This window comes from Rhinopithecus roxellana, chromosome 2, assembly GCF_007565055.1.
Source record: "Rhinopithecus roxellana isolate Shanxi Qingling chromosome 2, ASM756505v1, whole genome shotgun sequence".
Taxonomy (NCBI): domain Eukaryota; kingdom Metazoa; phylum Chordata; class Mammalia; order Primates; family Cercopithecidae; genus Rhinopithecus; species Rhinopithecus roxellana.
In genome coordinates, this window is record NC_044550.1 from 144,418,970 (window position 1) to 144,431,737 (window position 12,768).

Below are 12,768 nucleotides of genomic sequence, written 5' to 3' on the forward strand. Positions count from 1 at the left end.
CAAAGGAAACTCAAAGATTCTATGCCAGAGATTGTTAACTGAAACAGGGACAGGAGGCATGAGTCTTTTATGGTCATGGTCAGGATTTATACAGAAAGGGTACTGCCCCCAAATATTGCCACTTGTGGCTTGCCTATGGGGCCTAACCAAACCCCACAGGGATAGGGCCCCAGGAAATATTAAGTATCTAACATTTGTTGAGTGCTTCTTTTGGGCTAAATACAAAGAGTGTTCATGATCCCTTTCATTTCTCACACAAATCCTAGAACGCTGGCACCACAACGCTCCTCGTTTCACACAGGACACCAAGCTGCAGCAAGGTTAAGAAAACTTGCATAACATTGGGAAACTGAAAAGCAGCAGAGCCCAGGCTCCAATCCTGGTCTAATGATCCCAGAATCCTTAGTTTAACATTCTACTCCACTCCCTCTTCCAGGAAGTAGAAAGTGGGATGAAGCTGGTAACATGGACACTCCAAAGACCTCATTTGCTCAGTTTATCTATCTCTGATCTGATGGTTCCAAGAGAAGGTATCATAACCAAGGAACCAGGTAATGGTTTCTCGTCAACCACATCTCAACAGCAACACAGAGCTTACCGTTGGAACTGCCTCCTAATTATCCCTGGATCTCTTCTCTTTTCCTCATATTCTCTAAATCCTTTGAAGTTTTCATGATACGTCTAACATCACTTCCTCAATCCTTCTGTACGAAAACCAAATCCACTCTTAGTTTAGAAAATTATAGTGAAATCCCATTTCAACACATTATACATATGACCAATTCCAGATTTCACCAAACAGTGGCCTAGAAGACATTTGGCAGTTTTCTTAATGATAACACCAGTTGAGCATCCCAAATCCAAAAATCTGAAATCCAAAAGGCTCCAACGAGCGTTTCCTTTGAGCATCATGTCAGTGCTCCAAAAGTTTAGATTTTGGAGCATTTCAGATTTTGGAGTTTTGGATTTGGGATGTTCAACTGGTAAGTATAATGCAAATACTGCAAAATCCAAAAACAAAAATATGAAATCCAAAATACTTCTGGTCCCAAACATCTTGTATAAGAGACACTCACCCTGTAATTGCTAATATATCAATCACTTCAATCCTCACAACCACTCTGTGGAGAGAAAACTATTATTATTCTCATTTTATAGATGTGGTAACAGGCAGCAAGATAGTAAATAACTGCCACGTATGTAGCAGGTGGTGAAGCTATTTTGTTTTAAACCTCTCTGAACCTCAGTTCTCTCCTCTCAAAAAATAAAAATATTTACCTCATATGGTTACTATGCAGAAATGGAATAAACACACAAAAAGCAATTTAACATAGCACTTAGATTCTCCCTCTCTCCTAGTATTTCTGGGATCATTCCAAGGTACAATACAGAAATTTTTAATTAGACGGGAACAAGGAGATAAGAGAGATGCTTAGAATTTCTTCACATATGCTGCCTCATTTGTGTGTCACAACACCCTTTGGAAAGAAGTAAATATCACCATCCCCATTTTACAGATGAGAGATTAGGGAACTGGCACATGCATGGACATTCTGCTGGTAACTGAAGCAGGATTCAAACCCACACACGCATACTGTTTTTCCAGAGGTTTTTTAAGGGGTTGGAGGACGGGGTAGCCAAGACTTCTAGTTCCCTTCATCTTCCCTATGTAGCCATTCCTAAAAATTCCACACATCCCCACAAATTCCACACAACCCCAATGCTCCTGCAACTTGCCAATGTTACCTTTCCCTGGAAAATCAAGACTGAAAACCACAGTCGAAGATAAAAATAGGTATAGTCACAGTTACTAATCATGCACAATTAGCAACTCTTCTAATAAGAAATAAAGAAGAGGGAGGGAGAAGGAATGGAAGGAGGAGAAGAAGGGAAGAGAGAGAGAAATGGTCATGAAACAGAAGTCCAAATTGTGAGGCTCTACGTTCTCTCATCCACATCAGGATTTTTTTTTCCACAAAGGTATCAGCTACTTAACCTGGAACAACCTGCTGTTCCTTCTCAGTCCTTCAGCTGGGACCTGCATTTAGAAGCCTCCAAGAAGACATACCTGGCCAGGGTCACATTTCTCAGAAAGGCAGCAGCAGGAAGAATTGAGCCCGGAGGCCGCCACCAGGAACAGGGTGTTTCCCTCAACACAGGATGCGAGTTCACAAAGAAACACCAAGGACCTCCTCTTTCTCCAGCTACAGTCTCCTGCTTTCCTCAACAGAACCTAAGGGCAGGAAGGAAAGCGGAAGTCAGGAAACAGGGCCAGGGAAGCTAAAACAAAGGCAGGTCTCTAAAATGCAGACACACACCCATCCCCTCCTCCTGAGCTCACACCCACAGATTCTTAAGCTGGGAAGAGGACAAGCCACCATAGAATTCTAAGTGCCTCAGCCACAAACTGCCTCAAAACACTGGAGACCTTCTGTGGGTCCAAGGCCGTGCTAAAACAAAGTGTGAGCTTGGCAGAGTCCAAAAACTCACAGAAATCTGTTAGGACACACTTAACGTGCATCTCTTTTCTAGACGGTTTTCTCTAGAGTCCCAGGTTAAGAACCACTGCACTAGTTGGTCATAAGGTAGGAAAACAGGGCTCTGTAAAAATAAATCATCGCTCTCCCACCAAATCTTCTCTCAACTTCCCTAATTGGGTTAGGTGGACACGCAAGCAATATCCCAGACATTTCTGACTCCATCCCTCCCTGGCCCCATGACCAGTCAGAAACCTGGCACTAATCCATCCTCTGAAGCTAGTAACATGTGAATTCTCATCCTTTCATTTCCACGGTCACCATCTAGGCCAGGCTCTTATTAACCATCCCAAAGGCCTACAGTCCATATTCTGATCACCTGTCTGCCCTCATGCCAATCCAACTGTACTCTCCTGCAGAGCCACCTTCCTAAGAGCATCTACCACCTTTATCACCACCACATATACACGCTCCAGGCTATCAACAGCTAGGACCCTGGGGCTGGGCCACCTGAGTTTGAATTCCATCTCCACTGCTTCCTCTGAGTGTCTCTTTAGGTAAGTCAGCTAACCTCCGTTTCCTCCACTGTAAAATGGAGATAATGAGAATATCTATACCAAATGTCTGTTGTGGGAATTAAGTAGGAGAGTGTGTGTAAAGCACTCAGAATAGTGATGGCACACAGTAATTGCTGTGTAAGTGTTAACTGTCACCAACATGAGTATTCTTAAAGCTTTTCACTGGTTACCAAATAAAATCTCACTTGTGCCAGGCATGGTAGGTCATGCCTGTAATCTCAGCACTTTTAGAGGCTATGGAAGGAAGATCACTTGAGGACACTTGAGGACAGGAGTTGGAGATCAGCCTGGGCAACACAGTGAGACCCTGTCTGTACAAAAATACATACATACACACATACATACATAAAAACATACCAAAACAAAATCTCACTTCACTGATGGGCTCTTACGGCCCTCTACATTCTGTCCCAAATGGGTCAAACTAACTCCAACTTGTCCCTAATCTGCATGGACATAAGCCGTTCTTCTGCTACCTGATCTCAAGCAGGGCACCACACTAGTGCCTCACTCTATACTGAAGCTACTAAACATCTCCCACTTACAAGCCTCTTCCATTTGTTCTGCCTTGGACGCCCTGTGTCGTATCAGTGTCTGTCAAACCCTCACAGCTCTCAGAGACAAGATCAAGCACTGATCCCACTTAAGATACTGCCATCATTAATTCCAGCAACAGCACTGAGGATGTCAATATACCTAACAGTTTCTGTGGTCTTGTTCCTACCTGCCCAAGGGCTAATTGGCTGGTCTACCTTAAAGGAGTAACCTTTATTCTCAATTAAATGAGGTAGTTGAAACAAGTGACTTAAAAAGTCTTCTTGTCAAGGTTCTTGGGGTTATACAGTGTTTCTTGTTCCTTTGGGACATGTTTTTCTTTCCTTCCTCCCTCCCTCCCTCCCTCCCTCCTTCCTTCTTTCTTTGGGACAGAGTCTCTCTCTGTCACCCAGCTGGAGTACAGTGGCATGATCTCGGCTCACTGCAACCTCTACCTCTTGGGTTCAAGCGATTCTCCTGCCTCAGCCTCCTGAGTAGCTGGGATTACAGGCACCCAGATAATGAGAATATCTATACCAAATGTGTGTTGTGGGAATTATATAGGAGAGTGTGTGTAAAGCACTCAGAATGGTGATGGCACACAGTAATTGCTGTGTAAGTGTTAACTGTCACCAACATGAGTATTCTTAAGCTTTTCGCTGGTTACCACATAAAATCTCACTTGGGCCAGGCATGGTAGATCATGCCTGTAATCCCAGCACTGGGCTAATTTTTTATAGTTTTGGTAGACATGGGGTTTCACCATGTTGGCCAGGCTGGTCTCAAACTCCTGACCTCAGGAGATCCACCCACCTTGGCCTCCCTAAGTGCTGGGATTATAGGCGTGAACCACTGCGCCCAGTTGGAACAATTTTTCATTAAAGAAGAGGATACACAGGGTAACTGCACGTATTTTTATTTTTTAAATGAGTAACTGAAAGTGTTCCAGGTCTCAAGTCTCCAAGGCTAGGGAAAAAAGTAAAACTTTACTATGTGATATGCAAAATTCTTTTCTCTTCACAATCTGATGACCCTGGGACTTCTAGTTTTTTTCTCAACAAACTAGAGAAGATAATTTTCATTTCATACCTTGTATTATCTCCATGATACATATTGCAGAGCCATTTCTACCTTCCATGTGGAAAGTAATTCTGAGTGTTATACCCAAATTCAAGACAGTCAAAAAAAAAAAGTTCAAATTACTTTTCCCCACCCCTCAATTTAGCAATAGAAAATTCCAGGATAAGTTTTTTCCATAAATGAGCAGAACCAGCCCCCAAGTTTCTTCAAAGCAGCAGCTTGGAACTCAGCCACAATAAGTTTGAAAAGTGGCAGAAAATTTAATAATACCATTACCTTGAAATCCAATAAAGCCTGTTGGAGCTTAACATTTTCAAGAAATCAGACTATTTATGCTATTACCCCTAGTACTGCTATAATCTCCTATAAAGCCATAAATACACACAATGTAGTTCACCAGAAAACTAAGACTATCATAAAAAAGGCCATAAGGAAGATACTGCCCATGAAGTATGTCTCCATGGTACTTGCTACAGCAAGTTCACACAGAGGAGTTCATTTATTTTGAAAATTACATTTCCAAGTCCACAACTCCACAACTCATCACTTTGAACTGTGAACAACTTTTAATACAAGTTAGAGCTTTCTTTTCAAAGACTGTTTTCACACAAGATAAAGGTGATACTGACTATCAAGGACATGTATGAGGCTGTCACAATACCGAGGAAAAGACTTATAACATCTGCGTCTTCGTATCTGCTTCATTTAACAGTCCATTCAGCTTTAAGTATCAGAAAACCTAACTAACAGTGGATTCAACAAATACAAAGGAGTTGGAAAGCCCAGGGCTGCAGGTTTGAAACAACTTCAAGGCAGATATCTCTGTGGCTCTTGGACTTTCCTTCACGCTTATCACCTCATGGTGACATGAAGACTGCTGTACATCCAGGCACCTCATCATCATTCAAGGCAGAAAGAATGGGAAAGCCAGGAAGGGTATGGACAAGCTCATTTGTCAGGCTTTATAAAGACAATAAATGCTTTCCCAGCAACCTCGCCCCCATCCCAGTGGACTTATTCTCAGGTCTTACTGGCCAGAAGTAGGTCACAGGGCCACATCCGCTACAAGGAATGCTGGAAAATCAGGGTTCAGGATTGGCATATTGGCTTAATCATCACAATTTACTGACGAGGCTGATCTCCACACCACCCTGAATTAAACTATGGCTCTATGAGCAACAATGAAACAGGAAATGGGCATTGAGTGGGCAATTATTTGTGTCTCCATTTTGAGTCTCCATCTTGGGAAGGAGAAAATCATCCAATAAAGGGTTTTCTGCTCCTAATATCAAAAGCATCCACTACCTATAAAGTAACTGTTTTACAAATTCCCATACCTATAATAACAAACAAATAAAAACTGCTTAATCTTTTAAGTTCATACGCCTTGGTTTTTCTCTCGATGTAGAGTCAGGTATAAATGGGCAGTCAATGGCTAAAAGGTGGGTGTGAAGTCTTGTTGTGAACTCTGATCACAACTTAACCACTAAGAAGCTCTGAGGTGCAGCTTGCTGTTTCCCAGGCAGAAAAGCCGTGTTAGCCGTGATTCAAACCTTTAAGCTACCAGACAGGGGAGAAGCCTCCCAAATGTGCTGTCTGCATGCTGCTCTCGCCACCTCCCTGGCCCTCCCTGATCAAACAGGCGCATCCATTTAGCACCCTAGATGCCCCGCACCTACTGAACCTTCAGTGGCTCCCCACTGCTCTTAGGAAACAGCTGAAACTCCTTACCAAAGCCCTCCATTCTGATTTGACCAGGCCGCCTTCTCCAACCTCATCTCCCACCAAGTCCCACCACACTTACTATGCTCTGGCCACCCTGGCTCCTTGCCATTCCTTAAACAGTTCATACCCCTTGGTCTGTAATGGGCTCTTCCCGGCTCTTCATAGACTGGGCTTTCCCTATGCTTCAGATTGCAGCTCAAGCATTGCTTCTTCAGGGACACCTTCCCTGGTCACCCAACATAATGTGGGCCATGCCCAGTACGCCTCCATCACAGTCTTCATTCCTCCATAGCAGGTACCACAATCCACAATTATCTCCTCTACTGGGAAGGCTTTCCTACCACCTGTCTCCATCACTAGAACAAACAGAAGTACTACGGGAGCGGAGACCTCATCTACCTTTTCACTGCTCTATCCCCAGTGCCCAGCACAGAGTAAGGGCTCTGGACTATTATTTTCGCCATCCTGGTTCCAGGACTTGCCTGATTCGGTTGACTTGTCACTACCCTCTATACCACCAACTCCTCCATGTGGCCACCAAATGAACATTGCATCCCTAGGACCCGCTCCACTGCAATCCTGACCTTGGAACTTCCTCTCTCCCCAACAACTTCTCTTGCTTGTCACCCCACTCTCAGTCCTCTCTCATATACTGAAGCAGGCACACAGTGTGGTTAAAAGCACAGACTCTGGAGCCAAAAGGCCTGGGTTCAAATCTCAGCTCCATCATTGTCTGTATAGGCACAAATAAGTTGCTTCTATAGCTCCTGTGTGCCTCAGTTTCCTGTCATTGAGTGATAATAGTTGCATCTATGTAACAGAGTTGTAGTGAAGAACAAAAGTATACACATTAAGTGCTCAGAACAGTGCCTATATAAGTGCTAATAACTTAACGGTAATAAATGTAACCTCTGGCCGGGCGCAGTGGCTCACCCCTGTAATCCCAGCACTTTGGGAGGCCGAGGTGGGCGGACCACCTGAGGTCAGGAGCTCAAGACCAGCCTGGCCAACATGGTGAAACCCCGTCTCTACTAAAAATACAAAAAATTAGCCAGGCATGGTGGCAGGCGCCTGTGGGAGGCTGATGCAGGAGAAGCACTTGAATCTGGGAAGTGGAGATTGCAGTGAGCTGAGATCGTAGCATTGTACTCCAGCCTGGGTGACAAGAGCAAAACTACGCCTCAAAAAACATAAATAAATACATAAAAATAAAAAATAACTAAAATAAATGTAACTTCTTCTTATGAACACACTCTTTGTTCTCATTAGCATATGCACTCCCCTAGGCCCTTCTCATTTGATCCCAGTTCATTAGATCCTTCCGTAATGTCCCATTTAATGTGTCCTTCAAACCCCAGCCAGAAGACCTGCAGTCCCATGCCTGATCTGCCAACAACCTGATCTGAATTGCATTCCTCCCCAGACCATTGTGTCCTGTTGGAGGAAGATGCTTTGGAAATTGTGTTCTCCTGGGCTTTACTCACTGCACACATCTTTACCAGCCTTCCTCTCCTCGAAACTGCTATATCACATAAATTGATTCTAAATGATATAGTTATCACCTTTGGTCACATCCACAGATGAGATATAAGCATTGAGGGCAATATGTAACATTTCTCAATACCCCACGGAAGTCAACACAGTATTAGGAGTATAGCAAATACAGTCTCTACCTATTAATTGGCTCTGGTCACCCCATCTCCTTTTAACTACACCTTTTCCCTCAAAAAAATGAAGTGTCTTTAAACTGCATCCTGCTTACTTGCTTAAACTGGATCCTGCGGTGTGAGGATCAGTGATTTCAAAACAAAAAGCTACTATTTCTTGTTCAAAAACAACAGGAAATCCTCTTTACCCCTAACCAAGCCCAAGTCACAAGGATAGGATGGCAGCAGGTATGCCTGATTTCCAGTTAGCCAAGTCATGTTAGATTTATTGGTATTCAGTTCCAATAACTAATATGTAACTTAAGCTCTTTGCAGAATTTTATTGTACTCTGGGAGAGGGGGGTCAACTTTCCCAAAACTTGGACACTCCTGGGAAAGAATTTAGGTGAGAAAACAAATGGAATCCCATGGACTTAAGTATTTTCCATTAAATCAAAAGAGACAGACTAAAAAGTCTAGATATTCCTTTAACAAAGCATCATCTATAAAATATTCAGGCAGGGCGCGCTGTCTCATGCCTGTAATCCCAGCACTTTGGGATTACACCAAAGAGGCGGGCAGATCACCTCAGGTCAGGAGTTCAAGACCAGCCTGGCCAACATGGTGAAAACCTGTCTCTACTAAAAATACAAAAATTAGCTGGGTGTGGTGGTGGGTGCCTGTAATCCCAGCTACTCAGGAGGTTGAGGCAGGAGAATTGCTTGAATTCAGGAGGCAGAGGCTGCAGTGAGCCGAGATAGCACTATTGCACTCCAGCCTGGGCAACAAGAGTAAGACTCCGTCTCAAAATCAAAAATAAAAATAAATACAATATTCAATACTATAGGTTGCTGTTTTCTTTTCCTTAGTATATATTCATAACAGAAAGGTCTAGAAGCTACAGAGGCAAACAACAAACTGACCTATCTCATGACTCTGAAATAAATATGCCAAGTCATTCCTTTAGAACTCTATTGGTTTCATCTTGCACTGATTTTTGTGGCCTTTTGTGCAAAGGAAGGTCAGCGGAGTTCACTTCTCCCAAGGACAATTTCAGGTTTGCATAAATGAGCAAGTGTCCAAGAACCTGGAAAAACAAGTCCTTTTGCTTTGGTTTCAAAATGAGACCCCATAAAGTTGCATGCTTTTCTCCTTTGCCTTCCGGAGGCTGCTCACGTAAGATAGGTCTTAAGCTTCCCAAGTCTGGCTGGGGCATTCCTCCACCCGCCGCCCACCCCCACCCCCACCCCCACCCCCCACCAACCGCTCTTCCTTTAGCAGAAGTGCTGTGCCTCCTGCCCTGAGGATGATACATTCTTCTCATCTTTCTCAGAGGCAAAGCCTGTCTTTCAGACACACATGGGACCCCTTCTGACCTATCCCCAGCATCCTAATCCTCTTCATGTGGAGTATAGGGAAGGGAAAATGGACTAAAGTCCCTCCGAAGACTATTCTGGCATGTTTCCAGAGTCTCATTCTGCAACAAAAGTAGACACCAGGTAGACTTCTTTCCAGGGCGTCCGATGCCTCCTGGTGAAGACTTGTCACAGGGCTTCTTAGTCCTGTTCCATTTGTTAGCAAAAGGGAAAGTGATAGATCCAGAGCATCCAAACAAAAAGGACACTCTTTTATTACAACAAAATAAGACTGCAAATCTCTATCCTGGAAGTAGCAAATTACAAGAGAGGTTAAAAAAAAAAAAAAGCAAGAGCAAAGTTACAAAGAAGGGATTTAATTTGGACTACTGAAATTTAATTTCTTTCTTCAGTGAAGATAAATACATAGAAGTAACCTTTCTTTACTAGTGTCAACATCAAGATGTAACGATGTAATATTATTGTAACATTATTTACCAGGTATGTGAAAACAAGGTCTGTATTTCTGAGTATCTGAAAATAATGGCAATCAACAGGCCTCAGATCACCAATTTTACAGGTTGGGTTCATATGCCATGTAAAAATCTAGAACCTAACTGACTGACTCTGAGACATGCACAGAAAATGATCTACAAGTGAGGAGGTAGCCACAGACGAGACTCTGCTACACTACAAAAATGTGGTTACTCAGGTTCATAGTAGAGGGATCTGCAGAGCACCCATTCACTGAACTAATACTTAACATCTAAAGTTCTGCAGAAATCAGGGATTGCAATTTGGTGACTAAAATATCTTAAAATTCTTTAATAGGACTGTGGTAATAAAGTTGGCAATCAACATGGTGAGCTGAGATGACAGGCAAGGGCTTTGCCTATTTCAAATACGTGGAAAAACTGAGTGAGAGATCATTAACAACTTTTTAAATACTAAGAAAAAATTCAAAATCACAAGAAATAAATCCCTGGGCCAGAACCAAAGACAGAACTCGAAGTCGGATGAGAGGAAGTTAAAGCTCTGAAGATGAATAAAAGGCTATCAGAACATGAGATAAGCTTAGTGTGTAGGGGCTGAGATCCTGATGAACCCTGGAGAACAAAGGGTCATATCTCACCAACAATAAATCAAAATTTCACAACAGCTCCCACGTAGAGACATGGCATCCAAATACAGAACACCCATGGAACATCAAGTTCTCGAGCCAAGAAAACAGTAACACTAGGCTGGGCGAGGTAGCTCACGCCTATAATCGCAGCACTTTGGGAGGCTGAGGCAGGCAGATCACCTGAGATCAGGAGTTCGAGACCAGCCTGGCCAACATGGTGAAACCCCATCTCTACTAAAAATACAAAAATTAGCCAGGCATGGTGGCAGGCGCCTGTAATCCCAACTACTTAGGAAACTGAAACAGAAGAATCGCTTGAACCCTTTAGGCAGGGGTTGCAGTGAGCCAAGATGGCACCATTGCACTCCAGCCTAGGTAACAAAGAGCAAAACTCTGTCTCAAAAAAAATAAAAAATAAAAAAAATAATAATAACACTGGTCCAAAAGCTAGGACACCCATCAGGCACTAACTGAGGCAAATGAGAAAGTGCTGGGTTTGCACAATCCTAGTTGCACGGGACTCCGACATCAAACAACCTCTAATGAAGAGACTTACAGTGAAAGCTTAACACCAAACAAGAAACAATTTACCAAAAGAGACAGCCAACACAACTGGCAAAACCTGTGCCCAAGAGCTAGAAATAGATAAATAGCGGTTGTTCAGGAAAAAATTACCATGAATACAACTAAAGCTAGAGAGAACCATGGGTGTTGGAAAGCAGGATTTGGAAAAACTTGGAATATGCAAAGAATTTCTCCCCTTATCAATGCTGAGTTAAGTTTCTAAGCAAGTACTTCATTCATTCATCCATTCTATATATATTTATTAAGCATTTATTCTGCATCAGGCTCCGATTACTCCCCCTCAGTCTTGGCTGGCAGTGGCTCTGAGAATGGTTATTATCCAGTTCCACCCCTTAGCCCAAGATGACTCCACAAATATTGGAGCAACCTCCATAGATAAAATAGTGTCCTCACTCACAGAAAGGAGGGAAATGAAAAAGACTTTAGTGCTGGAGTTTAGACAAATTATATACATGTGCCAAAATATAAAAGGAATTTAGGACACAAGCAAGCATCAAGAGGGAGATTTAAGAGCTGCAGGAACACGTGCTTCCAGTGGGGAAATTAGGAAACTCCCTGGCAAAGAGAGTGACTCTGCTGCACCCCATGGCAAGAGCAGGATTTTAGCAGGTTACCAAAAGATGGATCCACATACCAGAGCGGAAACAGCAGGAGCAAAGGCACGTGACCCAAAGGCACAGGGTGTACCCTGGCAGGAGCAGCCCACGCAGACTACTATAAATGTCTACTGAATAGTAATAATACCAACAACAATAACAATCATTCATCATGAGTAATAGGTAATAAAAATAAGGAGCAGTGAAAGGAGACCTAAAGGACTCAAATACCAGGGTGACCTTTTAAACTAGTGGGTACACACTAAACAATTTCAGCAGGGAAGTGGCATGATGAGAGCCACGCCTCAGTTAGATTCATTTGGCCACTATGCATCAGTTAAATTTACAGGCAAAGAGACTGCAGGCCAAGGTCTGGAAGCTATTATAACACTCCAGATCCTCACAGCTGAGGTTACAGTGGTGGCTGCAGTCATCCAAAGGAATGGATAGGTACAGACAAAAATGAACAAATATGCAATTTTTATTAGCAATTCCTGGAATACAGTCATGTGTTGCTGAACAACAGAAATACATTCTGAGAAATGCATCACTGGGCGATTTCATTGCTGTGCAAACATCATCATGGAGTGTTCTTACACAAACCTAGATGGCACAGCCTACTACACACCTAGGCTAGATGGCAGAGCCTAGGGTTCCCAGGCTACAAACATGTACAGCATGTTACTGTACTGAATACTGCAGGCAACTGTAATACAATAAGTATTTGTGTACCTAAACATATCTAAACATAGAAAAGGTACAGGAGAAATGGGGTCTTATAATCTCATGGGACTACTGTTGTATATGCAGTCCACGGTAGATTGAAACATTGTTATATGGCACATGACTCATTTTAAAACTGGAGTTTTAACATAAACACAAATATCTGCATGAAAAGTCAGGAAAGAACAGCTCTAGCTATTTACTTCTTATTTTCGTGCTCAATGGATGCCATTCCACATTCCATCCAAGAGCAGCACCCTGTCCTGAAAGGAGATAGCCTGGAAAGGCAGACTAATCTCGAAACAGAAGGAAAGAAAATTAAAATTCCAGTCTGACAGATGAGCCT

At 42.9% G+C, this 12,768-nt stretch overlaps 1 protein-coding gene across 12 annotated transcripts in view; it reads right to left on the bottom strand.

Moving 5' to 3' along the window:
- Nucleotides 1-12,768, bottom strand: part of APBB2 (amyloid beta precursor protein binding family B member 2) — a 427,787-nt gene that overhangs the window by 245,986 nt on the left and 169,033 nt on the right. For 3 of the 12 annotated variants that reach the window (XM_030921817.1, XM_010384669.2, XM_030921813.1), the window contains one exon: nucleotides 2,069-2,233. The exons of the other annotated variants lie outside the window; for them this stretch is intronic. The gene's annotated coding sequence lies outside the window, so the exon portion shown is untranslated. The remainder of the gene's footprint in view (nucleotides 1-2,068; nucleotides 2,234-12,768) is intronic. 12 annotated transcript variants of the gene reach the window in all.